This window comes from Camelus ferus, chromosome 11 (assembly GCF_009834535.1).
Source record: "Camelus ferus isolate YT-003-E chromosome 11, BCGSAC_Cfer_1.0, whole genome shotgun sequence".
Taxonomy (NCBI): Eukaryota; Metazoa; Chordata; class Mammalia; order Artiodactyla; family Camelidae; genus Camelus; species Camelus ferus.
The window spans coordinates 53,979,670-53,994,371 of NC_045706.1; the positions used below are offsets into that span (position 1 = coordinate 53,979,670).

Sequence of the window (14,702 nt, forward strand, 5' to 3'; positions counted from 1 at the left end):
TAATCTCTGAGCTGGAGGGTATTCGGAAGGCTTTTTGAAGGACTCATTCATTCACTCAACAAATACTTATCTTGAACCTTCCATGAACCAGACACTGTTCCACGGTGATGAACAAAATAAACAAAGTGTCTGTTTTTACCTTGTGGTTGGGAGAGATGGACAAAAATTAACCAATGTATAAACATGTCTACTAGGCAGGAAAACAGGTGCAGAAGAAAAGTTCAGTAAAGTAAGGAGACAGAGTGAGAGGGATGCTCTTTCTGCTCAGGGGTCCAGCATTAAAGAAAAATTTATTCACACTTGTTCAAGAGGCAAGTCAGACTTTATACGGGGAGGTGGCTACTATAAAGAGGTTTTGTAGTAGGGGAGAGAGATCGGGCTCAATGCCAAATACAATAAGGAAAAGTGAGGATTTACAGGCAAGAAGCAGGGTGGGGGTCAGTGGATGGAAAACTACTGAGAGGAAGCATCAGGGGTGAAGGGGGGTTCTGGCTAAAGCAGCCTATAGCAGGATTCTTGCAGGCAGCCCAGGGTGGTCAGACTCATTGAAGGGGTTGATGGTGGAGGATGAGGAACCCAATCAGATATGGAGGGTGATCGGATATCAAGGGTGGGGGATTCTGGTTAAATTGATTTAGCAGGGTTCTTGCTCAAATTGGACAATGCAGAGATAAATACAGAAGGCCGAAAGTTTAGGTCTGGTTGGGAAGAGGACTTAGGAGAGCCTGGCTAGAATCTAGCTGTGGAGAGAATCTTAGTCCATCCCCCTCTGTTGCTCAAATCCACTGGGGCATTGGAGTAAAGAATGAAGAGAATGTGGGGTTGAGTCATCTTGAAAAAAGTATCTTTGGGCTTCAGACAGCTAAAATGGATAAGGGGCACATTCCAGGCGAGAGAAACGGTGCGAGCCAAGCCTTCGAGGGGCGTTCACAAGAGCTGCAACCTGCCAGCCTGGCTGGCAAGGAGGGTCTGTGGGGTGAGCTTTGAGTATTGAGGCAGGGAGGGAGGTGGGGTCATTTTGGATGAGAGAGATAAAGGCCAGGCTGAGGACTTCAGTCTCACATTCTGAGCCACAGAAGGTTACTGGGCAGGAAGGAAGCAATGTAATGGAAGGCCCTTGGGTCCCTGCAGAATGCTACCTTCCAAAAATACGGTGGGGGCGGTCAGGGCAGGAACCTGGAGCCGACTGCCCATGCTCAGAAAGCCCCCTCCTCTGCAATTATAAGCCCAGTCTCAGGGCAGGGCCAGATCAGATGAGGATCTTCTCTGTATCAAAGGGGAGATTAGCTCAGAGCCCCTAACAATGTTACACATGCTGCCCTCACTCAGTGGCGACGCCTCTGAGACTGTCAGCTTTATATCTGCTTCTTTTTATCAATACGGGCAAATAATTCTCTAGACATTTATCATTTTAAACTGTCACAGTCCAGTGCCTTTCCCGAGGACCAAAATCAATACTGATCTTGGTTTGAATACTTTTTTGACAAGGTTCCTATTTGTAGATTCACAAGTAGAACTAATGTGTGTTAAAGCTATTCAGTTTGGCATTTTGCAGCTCCATTGACACATTAAATATAGGCGTTCACCACAACGATTAACCTTACAACTATTAAGTAATAAAAATCCTGCATACATATTTATTAGCTGAAGATCCTACTCCGTGTGATGCCTCCCCCAAGTGAGAGAGAAACTGGAGAAGGTGGAGGCAGCTGCTGAGAGGTGAGCTCACTGTTTGGGGAGGAACCCAGGGGATCTCCAGGCCTTGCTGGAAGGAGGGGAGCTGCTTTGGGGATGAAGTCCTAGATGGATCTGGAGTGGACAAGGTGCTGGGATTGGCAGGAGCAGAACTGAGGAACCTGGGGAAGGTGGACCCAGTGGTGGCCCTGGGATGAGAACCCAGACCTCCTCCTTCCTGGTGCCTCGGAGCAAGCACTCTCTCTTTTCTTGGGTCTTAGTTTTCCTATCTATATACTGGGGTTGGACTAGAATTGGTGCCTCCTGACCTTTTGGTAATTACTGTCATGGTACGCATAAAGAAGAATAACTTTTGCACAGCATACTAGGGTTAACAGGCAAGGCTGCTTACAGCCAGGAGAGACCAGGCTGGGGGCTCTGGATGCCCCAGGGATGCTCTGGCCATCAAGAGGGGAAGGGAATCGATGTTTCAGCTAGCTGGTAACCCGCTCACCCTTGGCACAGCAGAGGGGGCTGTCAAGTAGAAAAGCCAGATGTCCTTGTTAGGGTGATGCCTGCTGACTCTAAGTGCCTCCCAGCTCACTGATGAGGATGCCTGCTTCCTGGATGCTATCTTTCCTGAGCCAGCATTAAGAAAGGCCCCAAGTACCTGTCCATGTCCTGGCACACTAGTGCATGGACCCTAGCATCCTGGATTTGGGCTTAGGCAGAGGCAGGGAGGATGCCTACGGATGTCTACTGCCATTCTGGCTAGCTGTACCTATGCTCTTCCTGCTACTAATAATTTGCATATCCCCCTGAGCAGGGAGCTTCACAATGGGACAGGTGAGGGGTTCTGGAATCAGCACGTCCAAATTCAAATACCCTTGCCAGCCCCTGGGTCATTTATCTGTCCTCACCATTTAGCAATATTTACAAACTCTGACACAGTTCCAAGCCCAGGTTGGGCAGTGACAGTGACCAGGACTCAGTGTAGTGGGGGAGACAAGGAGCCCTCATGCAGTGAGAGCACACAGAAGTAATGCCAGGAGGGAGAAGGGGCAGAAAGCCTAGAAGGCTGCCTGGAGGAAGGGACCTCTACCGCGGGACTCACCGGACAACTGAGAGTAGGCTAAACGAGAGGAGAGTGTTGCAGGCAGCCGGGCAGCACGTGGGATGGGGGCTGTGAGAGCGGTGAGGAGAAGCCCTGCGCATCTCCCACTGCGGGTCAGAACCATCCTGAGCCCGGCGCTGCGCTGGGACCTCGGTGGCTGTGTCTGCGACTGAAGGCAGCAGGGACGTCCTAGGACGCACGCATCCTTCCTCCGCCTGCGTGGTCCCTCCCCCCTCTGCTCACAGACGCGCGCTGTGATGCGGTGACTCACAGCCTCCCTGTCTCCTTCCGCGTTTTCTCCCACGCGGGGGATTTCCCAGCTAAGTCCCTGGCCGGTGGCTCCCCTCGCGCGTCTCGCGCGTCTGAGTCCCGCAAGGCCCGGATGAACATCCAGCAGGAAGTGCTTCAGGAACTGAGGGTTCATTCCGGCCTCCGGGGCGAAAGTGCGAGGTGGACCTGTCATGTCCATTTTACAGACGAGGGACAAATGCTCCTACAGAGTTCCCGCTGCGCCATGGTGCGGGGAGACGAGACGGGGCCGTGTGGAGTGCTGTTGAAGGGGGCAGCCCTGCAGCAAGCCCTGCCGGGGACCCGAGTGCACGTGTGCCACCTCCCGAAACCCTCCCGGTGGACGCAAAAGGTATGTGCTTTCCTCTTCGAGAGCATTCGAGGAGATAGGGCCTGGAGGTGGCAAGTGCTCTGGCCAAGGGCCCCCGGACTCTAGGCCTGGGATTCGAACCCAGGTCTGTTAGACCACAAAGCACGTTTTGGCGTTTCCCAGTCCTCGCTGTTTCGACACTGTCCACGTGCTGATGGACAGTAAACATTCGTCCCCTCCTCCCGGCTCTGACAGGAGGGTGCTTCCACCCAGACGCTCGTTACAACCCCAGGAAAACACCGCTGGTCGGCCTGGGATATGAGGCCTCTGAGAAAAAAGATTCTAGAACCCGCACCTTAGGACTCCGCTAGGGGGCGGAGGGACCCGTGAGGGGGACCCTGCCCCACCCTCCGCCGCACTCCCGGCGGGCGGGCTGTCTCGCGACCTCAGGAGGGCGGAGTAAGGAGGCCTGGGTGTGGGTCTGGCGCTTCCACTGCCAGCAGCCGGGCTGTGTGACCCAGTGCTCACTGTCTGGGATTCTCTGAACCCGAGAGGCCTGTCATTGGACGACGGCCACCAGCTGGTGGTGGGGCGACGGGGAGGAGCTGTCAGGGCAGCGGGAAGGAAGCGGTTCTACTTTCTGGGACTGAGGGCACGAAGGCAGTGTGGCTTCGCCCCGGAATTGGGGCTGCGGAGCTCAGGTCCCTTGTTTCTGCACGTGGGTGGGTGGGTGGGGGAATCTCTCGCCGTGACGGTGGGTCGCATTTGCCACTGTCAGCTGGTGTATGCTGAAGTGTTCCTGGTTTTTCTCTGTTTCTATTTTCTATCTTGACAGAAAAATTGTGATTTTTCACACTGTCATGAAACCAATAGGTCCCTGACATATGTTTTTATAATCTGTGGAGCTGATTTCCCCGTACTTCTGACAGTTCTATTACATCTCTGACAGTTTTATAAAATTTTTCCTCTGGGAAGTTGAGGGGGGCATGTGCCTCTCCCCCCACCAGAACTCCCCGGTCCCCTATGCGAACTTGTATTTGAAGAGAAAAGAACAGGAAGGATGTTTTTCTTGTTCCTGCCCCCTTGTTAGCTGCCACCCACCCACTGGGAGGGAGGAGGGCGAAGGACACAACCAGGAGATTTGTGACGGAGCCCTGAACACCGAGTGACACCATGAACGCTGGAAGTGGAGAGGACCTGGGGCCAAACCCTGTTGACTCAGGAATCTGTAGGGGTCCAGGTGCTTTATCCGTGGGTTCCAAGTTGGGCTGATTCCCTCTGAGCATCCCACCCCTACCCTTCGTGAAGCTCAAAGCAGTTGCAGAGGGAGGAAGAAGGGCTACCCTGCTTTTTGCTGATGCCTCGGGAAGTCTGGGCATAACACTGGTGGGCAAGGCAGCAGCCTGTGTGTGTGTGTGTGTCTGTGTTGAGTTCAGGGTGTCACATCTATGCACATTCATCCCTTGTAAGACGCTGTGCCAGGCCCTGGGGTGATGGAGCCATGACCCCTGAATTTAGGGGCTCCCCAGAGTATGATTAGGTGTGTATAACCTGTTCTGTGAGGCCCCGTCCCTGTGCTTGGAGACCTCACACTGGGAGCACGTATGTCCGTGGATGTGCCTGAGGGGGCTGCACACATGGGGACAGATGCTGGGGGCATGTTGTCATCTAACTCAGCTGATGCTAAGGGGCAGTGACCGTCTTGGACAGAAGGGCAAAGTTCCGCTGAACAGTGGTAGAAGGGGACATCGGTGGGAGGGAGGATGGAGGCCAGTGTCACCTCGACTGTGAGCATGGCCTGTCCAAGGGGGCAGGGGCCTGGTCACTGGCCCTGTCCCCACTTTGCCTGGTGGCCTTCGACAAATCCTCTCCTATAATCCTCAAGCCCCCAACAAAAGAGGAGGAGGTGCTCAGCATCATCCTGAGGATTCTCCAGGAAGCAGATGTAAGGGGGCCCCTGAGACCTCCAAATAGCACCCCAGGCGCCGTGAAAGCCCGCGCCACCTCTCAGCCTGTTCTCGAGGCGTTATTTGGGGCCTCTCAATCGACTTAGCCACTCTGATTTTCCTGTCTATGGGAAACGAGGTGTTGCCATGGCAACTGCCACATTACATGGTTCTGTACTGGCGATGCCTCTGAGATACAGAGCAGCTTCTCAAAGAGATACACTTTTCAACATGTCATGTAGAATTCTGTACTTGTTAGGGAAAATCGCATTTCCAGCAAAATGACATGCTTCTCCCAGGCTTGCCGACGTGCGGCTCACGCCTTTCTTAAACAAAGAATTTCATTCACTGCCTCTCTGCTGCCTCTCTGGCCTGCCACTGGCTACCCATCCCTCCTGAGTCCCAGTCTCCTTTACATATAACGTGAAGCTGGAGACCAGGGAGCTGGGGGAAGGCAGGGCTCAACTGGCCAGGGCAAAAGTGCCCAGAGCTGGCTTTCCCTTACAGCCAGGTCAGGGATTGGTGCCTTGACATCTGACTGAGGAGTGAGCCAGCTGGGAGGGTGGCTGGGCTCTCCTCTGATGTCCCCTGGCTCACTTCCCAGTCACTGACCTGACTTCTCAGGATGGTGTATAGAAGTCAGGATCATGGATGCTCCAGCCCTGCTCCTTGGTCAGTGCTAACAGAGGGCCTCGGCGAGGGGCTGGTGTCCCCTTTGGGTCTGACATGCACCCTGTATATTCACTGCAACTGCACCAGCTTCTTCCCTGTGTGGCAAGCACTGTTCTGGGCACTGCAGACGAGCCTGTGCATGAAGATGGGCAGTGCTGTGGATGGCCTGGCCTCAGCCCTGCCATCCTTGGTGTCACATTGGGTCCTACTTGTCTCCTTGGCCTACTATCCTCTCTTGGCATCAGATTTGCCATCTGTCTGATGAGCAGGTGAGGCTGAGTGCTTTTGGAAGATCCTGCTGAGAGTCTGTCCCTTGCACTCCAGTGGGGTCTCCACACCCTACCTCTCCTCAGAGTCCTGCTGAGAGGTTTCAGAGCCCCTCTCCCAGATACATTGACTGATACGCTGGCCACCGAGATATTGCTGGGAAGTCTGCTGACCTGGGGATAAACTTGAGGGCGTTGGTTGCTTCTTCTCTAGAGCTCATTTCGGGGCCTCCTCTCCTTGACGCCCACTCTTGTGCATTGGCCCTTGCTGGAAGGACATGTGGACAAAGCTGTTGAATGGCTGGGGTCAAACCTTCCAGCACTGATGCATTGAGGTGAATTGATGAATTGTTTAAAAAGTGCTTCTTGGTGATCAGTAGTAATTGAGTCATTACAGGTGAAGTTGCTTAAAGAGCACGTGACATGTGAGAGTGATACTTCCGGCCACTCTCTGGGCCGGGCTGCGTGAGGGGTGAGGGGGAAGCTGAGATGACTGATGGGCACAGACGCTTCCCTCCAAGATCTTTTGCTGAAGAGGAGGCAGCCCAGTGATGGACAAGTGTGGCCCAGGCAGAAAGTGTGGTGTTCCAAGTGGCCTGGGCCTGGGGTAGGGGAGCCCCTCTTGTCTTGAGGGGAGCTCTTGCTTGCTGGCTGACTTCACAAGGCCCCTTCTTCTTTCCTGTTAGAACAGCCTAAGAACTGAGAAGCTCCCCAGGAGTTAATCCACACCTCACATTGGTCCTTCTCCAGGGAGTGAGCTTGAGGAAGTTTTCTCCCTCTGCCTTCCCCAAGGCCATCACATCCTTTCTGGAAAGAGCTTGGCTAGTGAGACTTTGTAAGTCTCTGGGCTGTGGTGGCAGGAGACCCCAGGCCAGCCTCCTTTCACAGGCTGGTCCCCTGGGAGTTTGCCATTCCTGGACAAGTTGCTCAGCAGATGCCCTTCTGCCAAGGGCCACAGGTGACTGCTGGAGGGATATCTTGGATTGGCATTGGACACTGGAGCAATTAAGGAATAATAAGGCTTGCATCTGACATAGAGAAACCAGCCTTTCCCCTGGTCCAGGAGGACAGGCTTACACGAGGAATTCAGGGTCCTCTTCAATTGAACCCAGAGATGTTCCAAGTGGGGTCTGGTTGCACAGATCAGTGCTGGTCTGCAGTGTTAATGGTCCATAAAGAAGGAAGGAGCTTGCATCAGAGCAAGTACAACACGAATCACACATACATAAAATATTTGTGGTAAGACTTTCTCAGTGAAGGATGTGGTGCATTGATTTAGATTCTAGAGTGAGGTGGGAATCTCACTGCAGATAAGCCCTCTAAGTACCACTGCTTGACAACATCCCATCTGCCTCCCACTGTGAGGCAGGACCTGCCCCTGTGTTACTTGGAGCCCATATCACCTGTTTATTGTCCCCCAGGAACCTCCCACTGGGTCTCCTGCCTCCAGATTTACCCTCCTCCAACCCAGTGCATCTTCCACCCTGCAGCAAGAAGGAGTTTTCCAAAATGCAGCCCTGGTCATGTCACTTTCCTGCCAAACACTTTCCAGTGGGTCTCTTTTACCCTTAGAATCAAGTCCAAGTTCTGCCACATGGGGAAAGTTTCCTGCACAGCTAGGTCCCCTGTGGCCTCTCCCTCCTCACCTTTCACTTTGCTTTTATCATCTAGTGATGGAATTTCTTTCAGTTCTCCAAATGTACCAAGTTATCTCTCACTTCTTGGTCTTTGCTGTTGCTCTTGTCTGGAACCCTGTTCTCCCTTCCCATGGACTGCTAACTCCCCAGTCATCTTTCTTCCTCATCAGAGAAGTATCCCTGAGCCCCTCCTCACCCAAGTGTAAGTCTACTTGGATTAATTAGGGTGGTCTCAGTTGGAATGCAGAGACTGCTTATTGCTCCCAAATATCCCTCCTTTCTTCCTCACCAGTGGAATCTCTAATTTTGGTTAAGTTCATGATTACCCAGAATAAACATGGTTTCCAACCTCAGATGTGGCCATCTGGGTCAATGGGGCATAAACAGAAGAGCTTCTGGGAAGTGTTTTTAAAGGATGGGTACACCCTTCTTCCACCTTTCCTCTTCCTTCCTAGCTGGAATGCAGACGTAATGCCTGGAACTTGGGCAGGTATCTCTGATCCGCATGAGCAGGCTAAGGCTGTCAATGAAGCAAGAGAAAAGATGCTTGGCTCTCTGATGACTTTAAACCTTCCCTATCACTCTGGGCTGCTTACCTTCAGATTTCTTTTATATGAAGGAGAAATAAGCTTCTATCTTGCATAAACCACTGTTATTTGGAGGCTTTCTGTTAATCACAGTCAGATTGCTTTCTAATTGATGCAGGTGCAAGTAACTGAATACCTGAAAGTCAGGAAGACTTTTTAGTTACCTCCTTTAACAAGAAATCTGGAGGAAGGAGGTTCCATAGTTGCTTCCACAGCCTGGATCATTGTCTTTGTGTTTCTCAGGTCATAAGACGACTTCAGCAGCTCCAAACATTGTGTCCTCACACTGTAACACCCAAAATGGAAGGATGAGGATGGATTGACAAGGTGAAAGAAGGGCTCCTCACAGCATCTCATTGGCCAGAATACTAGCTGCAGACGAGGCTGGGACAAGGAGTCTCCCTCTGTAGTGGGAGGCAGCTGAAGATGAGTTGAAAATGGCTGGTGGCAGGACAACCCATGGTGCTGCCTCTGATGCCATGTCAGCTGTCTACTGGCTGCTCTCCAGAGTGGGAGCTCCGTGAAGACAGCAACTGGTACCAGCAGAGCTGTGAGGATGGCAGCATCTGGAACCTGACACCTGGATTCAAATCCTGCCTCTTCTCCTGTGCGGTGACTGAATTAGCATCTCTGTGGACTGAATTAGCATCTCTGTGCTCCGTGATTAAAAAGGGGATAATGTTTCTTACCTGCCTCAGAAGGTTGTTTGAGGATTAAATGAGTTCCTGTATGTGGAACACTTAGAACACTGGTTCTCAAACTTGGCTTGCACTGGAATCACACCTGCAGTTTTAGAGATTAAAGATGCCTGTGCCCTACTTGCAGAGACTCAAATCTAACTGGTCTGGGGTGTGGAAAAGCCCCCTAGTTGACTTTAATGTGCCGCCAAGAACAGTGCCTGGCAGAGTAAGCCTCTAATAAACATGACCTCTGTCTGGTCTTTTATCATTGTGACCCCAGTCCCTAGCCTGAGGCCCAGCACATAGCAGGCCTTTACTAATTGTTTGTTGAATGAATGAATGAAAGTTTGGAGGCAAGAAGAGATGGTTGAGGTCATTTGGTCCAGCCCACTGGCACTGGGATGGCTATTCTGTTCATTCAGTCTGGCCTCACTTGTAACATCTCCTGAGGGCTCCAGGGCATCCCCTTTCCTCCTTCTCCAGCTCAGGCCCCCAAGGCTCTGTGCAGACCAGCACTGTCTCCTCCCTCATCCACAGTCCACAAAGGAAGACTTACGGGGCCCACGCAGAAGCTTTGTGCCTGGGCTGCCTGGCCCTCCCGTCTCTCATCTGGCCACCACTTTTGGTCACAGCTGTGGTGCCCCTGGGGATGCACCATGGGCCTTAACAGGGGTGCTGCCCTTTTGCGGGGTGCCATCCTGGCTGGGTGGTACGGATTTCTGCTGTAAACATGGCCCATCTGGGAGAAGTCCAGGTGCCATGTTTTGAACAGCTCTGAAACTTAAAGCTCAGAAGGCTTTGAAATGCAAATATTTTGAAGGAAACATAAGGTAAACATGAGTGCTTATTTCCCCCTGATGAAAACAATATGCTGTTTGCTCTGAAGTGTAAATAGGGCCTAGATCGTTTTTAAAGAAAGCCATGTCTCATATTTTTAGGTCCGGGGTAATATCATTCCTAAAAATACATGCATCCGGCAGCCTTCCCACCCCACCTGAATCCACAGTCCCTTTCTGGTTCTGGATGCCTCTCCTGGGCGTGGCTGTCTTCCCCCATAACCTCTTCTACAATACCTCCCCTCCTCCCTGTCTGGAATGCCGCACTCCCCCTTCTCAACCCTCATCTAATTTTTCCAGTGCTCTTGCTCTCTGAGTGCCTGGGAGTTCCTTTTGGATAGACTGGGGGGTGGTTCTGTAGCCAAAGGCATTTCACTGACTTGAAAGATTTTATGGCGCATTGAATTCTAATCCACTTTAATAACTATTAAATGCAGGAAGACTTTGCGCCCAGCCCCGAGGCCGGCCATGGGCTCACATCCCCCTGTTGACCATGGGAGAAAGGGCCGTTACAGGGGCCCCATGGTTTGGGTGGGTGCAGCGAGTGACAGCTGCAGAGAAACGAATAATTAGTGATTTCAACCCTTGATAATGAGTAGCTCCATGATCCTTCTTGGAGCCATTAGGAGCATCTATCTTGTTAATGATCCCGCCAGACAGCCGCGGGCCCAGGTGCCCGGCTCCTCTCCAATGCGGCTCTCGCATCTCATCTGTCTACTGAAGAGCAGAGACAGGAGGTGGCCGTTTCTCATCCCTCTCAGTAAGGGGACTAGGGCTTTCTGGGCTGGCAGCACCCCTGGGGCTGATCTGGAGAGCCCCACCCATGCCCCTGTTCCATTCATACTAAGCACCCCTGCTCTATCCAGCAAAGGAAAGCAGTAAACATGTCCTTTGTTGTGTACTTACGCTGTGTCACATGTGCCAGGAGGGACCTTTACCTGCAGTGGTCTCTGTCCTTCCCTCCCTGCCACTTGCCTGGAAAGTGTATTATCATCACATTTTGTGCAGAAACCTGCCAAAGTTCCAGGACCTTATCCAAGTTCACACAGCCAGTAAGGGCCAGTGCCAGGACTGGAATGCTTGTCTCTTTGGTGGGTCTTCCTGTTGCCCCATACTGCCCTATGAATGAATTCAAGGAGATAGCAACCCTTCCTGGCTGGCTTTTCTCAAAGGCAATGCCCAAGTTGAGTGCTGCAGTCTGACTGTCCACTAGCCTCATCTGGCTCACAGAAAAAAATCTGTTTGGCCCAAACATATCTTAATAATTAGAAAATGTCCTCATAAAACTTCAGATTTACTGAAAAGTTGAAGAATCTGGACCCAGTAAATTTGTTGTCCCATATGGCTAGATCTCAGGTGTTAGGGGATATAATGGTTAAGGTTGGTGTGGACCTGGACTCGCACTCAGTTGGACCCTGCCTTCCATCCCAGTAGGACTTTGAAATTTGTGGAAATTCCAGGTCCCACAGAACACAGTTTACAAATGGTTTTCATTGAGAACAAATAAGTGGCAGCATCCTCAGGATCCAAGAAGATGCCCTCCCTGGAACTAGCACCTTGGACGTCAAGAAGAATTTGACCAGCAGAGTTTGTGAAGCCTTTAGAGGCTGTGGGGAAGCCTAGAGAGGACAACTAACTCGCTCATGTTTGCATAGAAAATGAGTGTTTGAGTCAGAGCTTAACTTCGCAGTTTGTATCTTCTGTCACTCCAACATTTTTTCCTAGAAGAATCTCAAGAGTGAAGCTACTGATGTGTGTCCATATCTCCAGCACCCTCAGCCCCAGCATCATACCTGCATGCTATCTCCCCTTCTGGAATCACAAACGTTTTGGAAACTGAAGACTAACTCCCACTCACCAGGCAAACATCGCTGGTTGCCGTGGGTGGCGCCTCCTAAACTGCTGTCTGACCCAAGTGTGGAGCATCTTTATAACGTGGAGCATTCTCCTGGTGTGTTTACATACCTGGTGGTAATTTAAAAGTTCCTTTTATGTGAAATGTGTACACCTAGACATGTAGAACAGGAGAGAATGCAATATTAACCCAGATCTTCAAAATAAAACCTGAGACTTGAAAGGGATTTGGGGGTTGTCATGTTGGCTTGGATAACATCGCCTGGTGCTCCAGGTTGAGGGTCATCAGACTTTCTCTGTAAAGGGCAAGGTAAATGCTTTAAGCTCAGCAGGTTGTACAGTCTCTGTTGCAACTGACCAACTCTGCTCCTGTACTTGGAAGGCAGTCATAGACAACATGGGAAGGAGTGGGCATGACTGTGTTCCAATAAAACTTTATTTTACACAAATAGGGGTTGGGCTGGACTTGGCTGAGGGGCCAAAGTTGCTGACCTCTGCTGTTAGTCTCTGTGGGGACTCTGCTTTGTCTTCAGAGGTTCCTTAGACAAATCTGAGAGCAGTGTGTGAGGTGGAGTTGAAACTTTCCAACACGCTCTCTAACATCGACTGGCTATCTTGTAGTTCAATTCAGTTTGATACTAACTACCTGGAGTTAGCACAGACAGTGCAAGTTAAAGGTTTAGAGTTTTCCAAGACTGCCCCCCCTTTCAGACACCAGCTGCAAGTCTCAGGTGTCCCCAGCTGCCTGCACTTCTGCTCAGCCAACTACAAATCCAGAAGTTCCCATGACCCTCCCTTCCAGTTCAGTAATTTGTTAGAATGATTCACAAAACTCAGGAGAGCACTATACTTACAATTATCATTTTATTATAAAAGGTACAAGTGAACAGTCAGGTGAAGAGTTACAGGGGCAAGGGATCTGGTGGGGGGTTGGCAGGCTTCCATGCCCTCCCCTCTGGGAATCCCGGTGCACCACCCTCCCAGCACATTGATGTGCTCACCAGCCTGGAAGCTGCCTGAGCCTTGTTTGCATTTTTATCTAGGGTTTCATTAGGTCGGCACAATTGATTACGTCATTGGCTAAGTGATTGAATTCAACGTCCTATTCCAACCTCCCTCCTCGAAGGTTGGAGGGAACGGGGCTGAAAATTCCAGCTCTCTAATCATGTTTGATATTTCTGGTGTGGCTAGTCCCTCCCTGGAAACTATGTAGGAGCCCAAAGGGGTCATCTTATTAGCATAAGCTCAGCTATGACTAAAAGGTGCTTATCATGAATAACAAGAGATACCCCTATCATTCAGAAAATCTAAGAGCTTTTGAAGCTCTGGGTCAGAAATGGGGGACAAAGACCAAATATATATATATATATATATATTTATTTATTTTTTTTTTTAATTATACCACAATGAGTTTCACTTCATTTGCCAGCTCCCATTGATTGGTCATGTCTGTTTGAAGAGCATTGCTGTAGATTCTGAGGCTGAGTCCACATTCACTGAAAAAAGACATCCATTGGTGATGTCTGCCACAGGTGGTATAGGAGGCCTCATGAGCGCATGTGCCGTGTATTGGCTATTCCTAAAGTTGGGGAATTTCTTAACCTGGCATCTGTTTTCCCATTAGGATCTTATTTTTCTGAATTTTCCCCTCTAACCCGTGATCAAGCTGTGTAACTTTTCCAAGGGTCTGTGCTAAGATCAGCTTATACTAACTGCAGGAGGAGAAGGTGGGGAAAAAGAAGCCAGTAAAAAGAAACTAATTTTCCTGACCATGTTTTAAGTTTCAGGAGGATGGGTATCCTGGTCACCGTGTGGGAGAACTCAAAGGTGAGGGCCATAGGGAAGAATGGCCCAGTGTAGCCTTTAATTGTGTGTGGAGTTCAGCAGGCTAGAGGTCAGTGAGAACACATAGTGATCAGCTTCCTAGGGTGGGGAGGGCCCGTCAGGTGCCTGAGGGGCAGGTGGGATTGGAGCAGGTGGTGGGCAGAGGAGAGGCTGTCAGGAAGCAGAGTGTCGAGAGGGACACAAGTATGTGAGTGAGGAGGTGGGGCTGAGTGCCGAGTCTGGTCCCTGATCCTGGAGGGCCTGGGAATCTGGGCAGAGCTGGTAGCAGTGGGAGCCATTGTTGTCCCTGGGCAGGAGAGTGATATGGGAGAGTCTGTATTCTAGTCAGCCAAGTTGAGCAGGACAAAGGAGTCAGTGTTGCCATTTGTGGCACCTTCGTCACTGCAGGAAAGGGGACCCTCTCCAGGTGCACACCCTGGCCCAGGGCGCAGGGGAAGCTGATCAGTTACGTTCCTACTCCCACTTACCAAGCAGTCAATCAAGGCCAGAGAAATGGAGTCCTTGAAAAACCTGGCAGCACCTGGAGGCATCTAAGGGTAGGAGCAAGGAGCACAGAAACTTCTGGAGGATGGAGGATGCTTAGAAGAAGGGGGATGTCCCTCCACAGTGTGGGCTCTTGGTGGGTAAAAGCCAGGAGCATTTGGCCTCTGGACTTCGCACTATGTGAAGGCAGAGAATGAAACCCTGTGCAGAGAGAGACAGACATGAGGGATAGAGAGAGAAGGTTCTGGTCCAGCTCGGGTTCCCGTTGTTTGGAAGGTCCAGCTTTGTCCCGCCTTCCCTCAGTGTAGTCATCCAGTCTTCTTTTGGATTCTGTGAGAGAGTCAATTCCTCTTCTGGCCTTAGCTGGTTCAGGTTGGGTTTCTGTTACCAGCAGCGCGAGTCCTAATGACACGCAGCTCATGAGGGGGCGTTTGCCGTCATACAGGGATGAAATATTCACAGGGTGCGCCCCGGGTGCCTGGTATTCCTCACAGCTGCAAGGGCATGGGT

General features: G+C 51.1%; 1 long non-coding RNA gene across 1 annotated transcript; it reads left to right on the forward strand.

Moving 5' to 3' along the window:
- Positions 1-1,643: 1,643 nt before the first annotated feature.
- LOC116667208 lies at positions 1,644-9,735 on the forward strand. The gene is made up of 3 exons (XR_004324022.1): positions 1,644-1,719; positions 3,265-3,428; positions 8,738-9,735. It is a non-coding gene; the product is annotated as an uncharacterized LOC116667208 (long non-coding RNA).
- Positions 9,736-14,702: the final 4,967 nt, after the last annotated feature.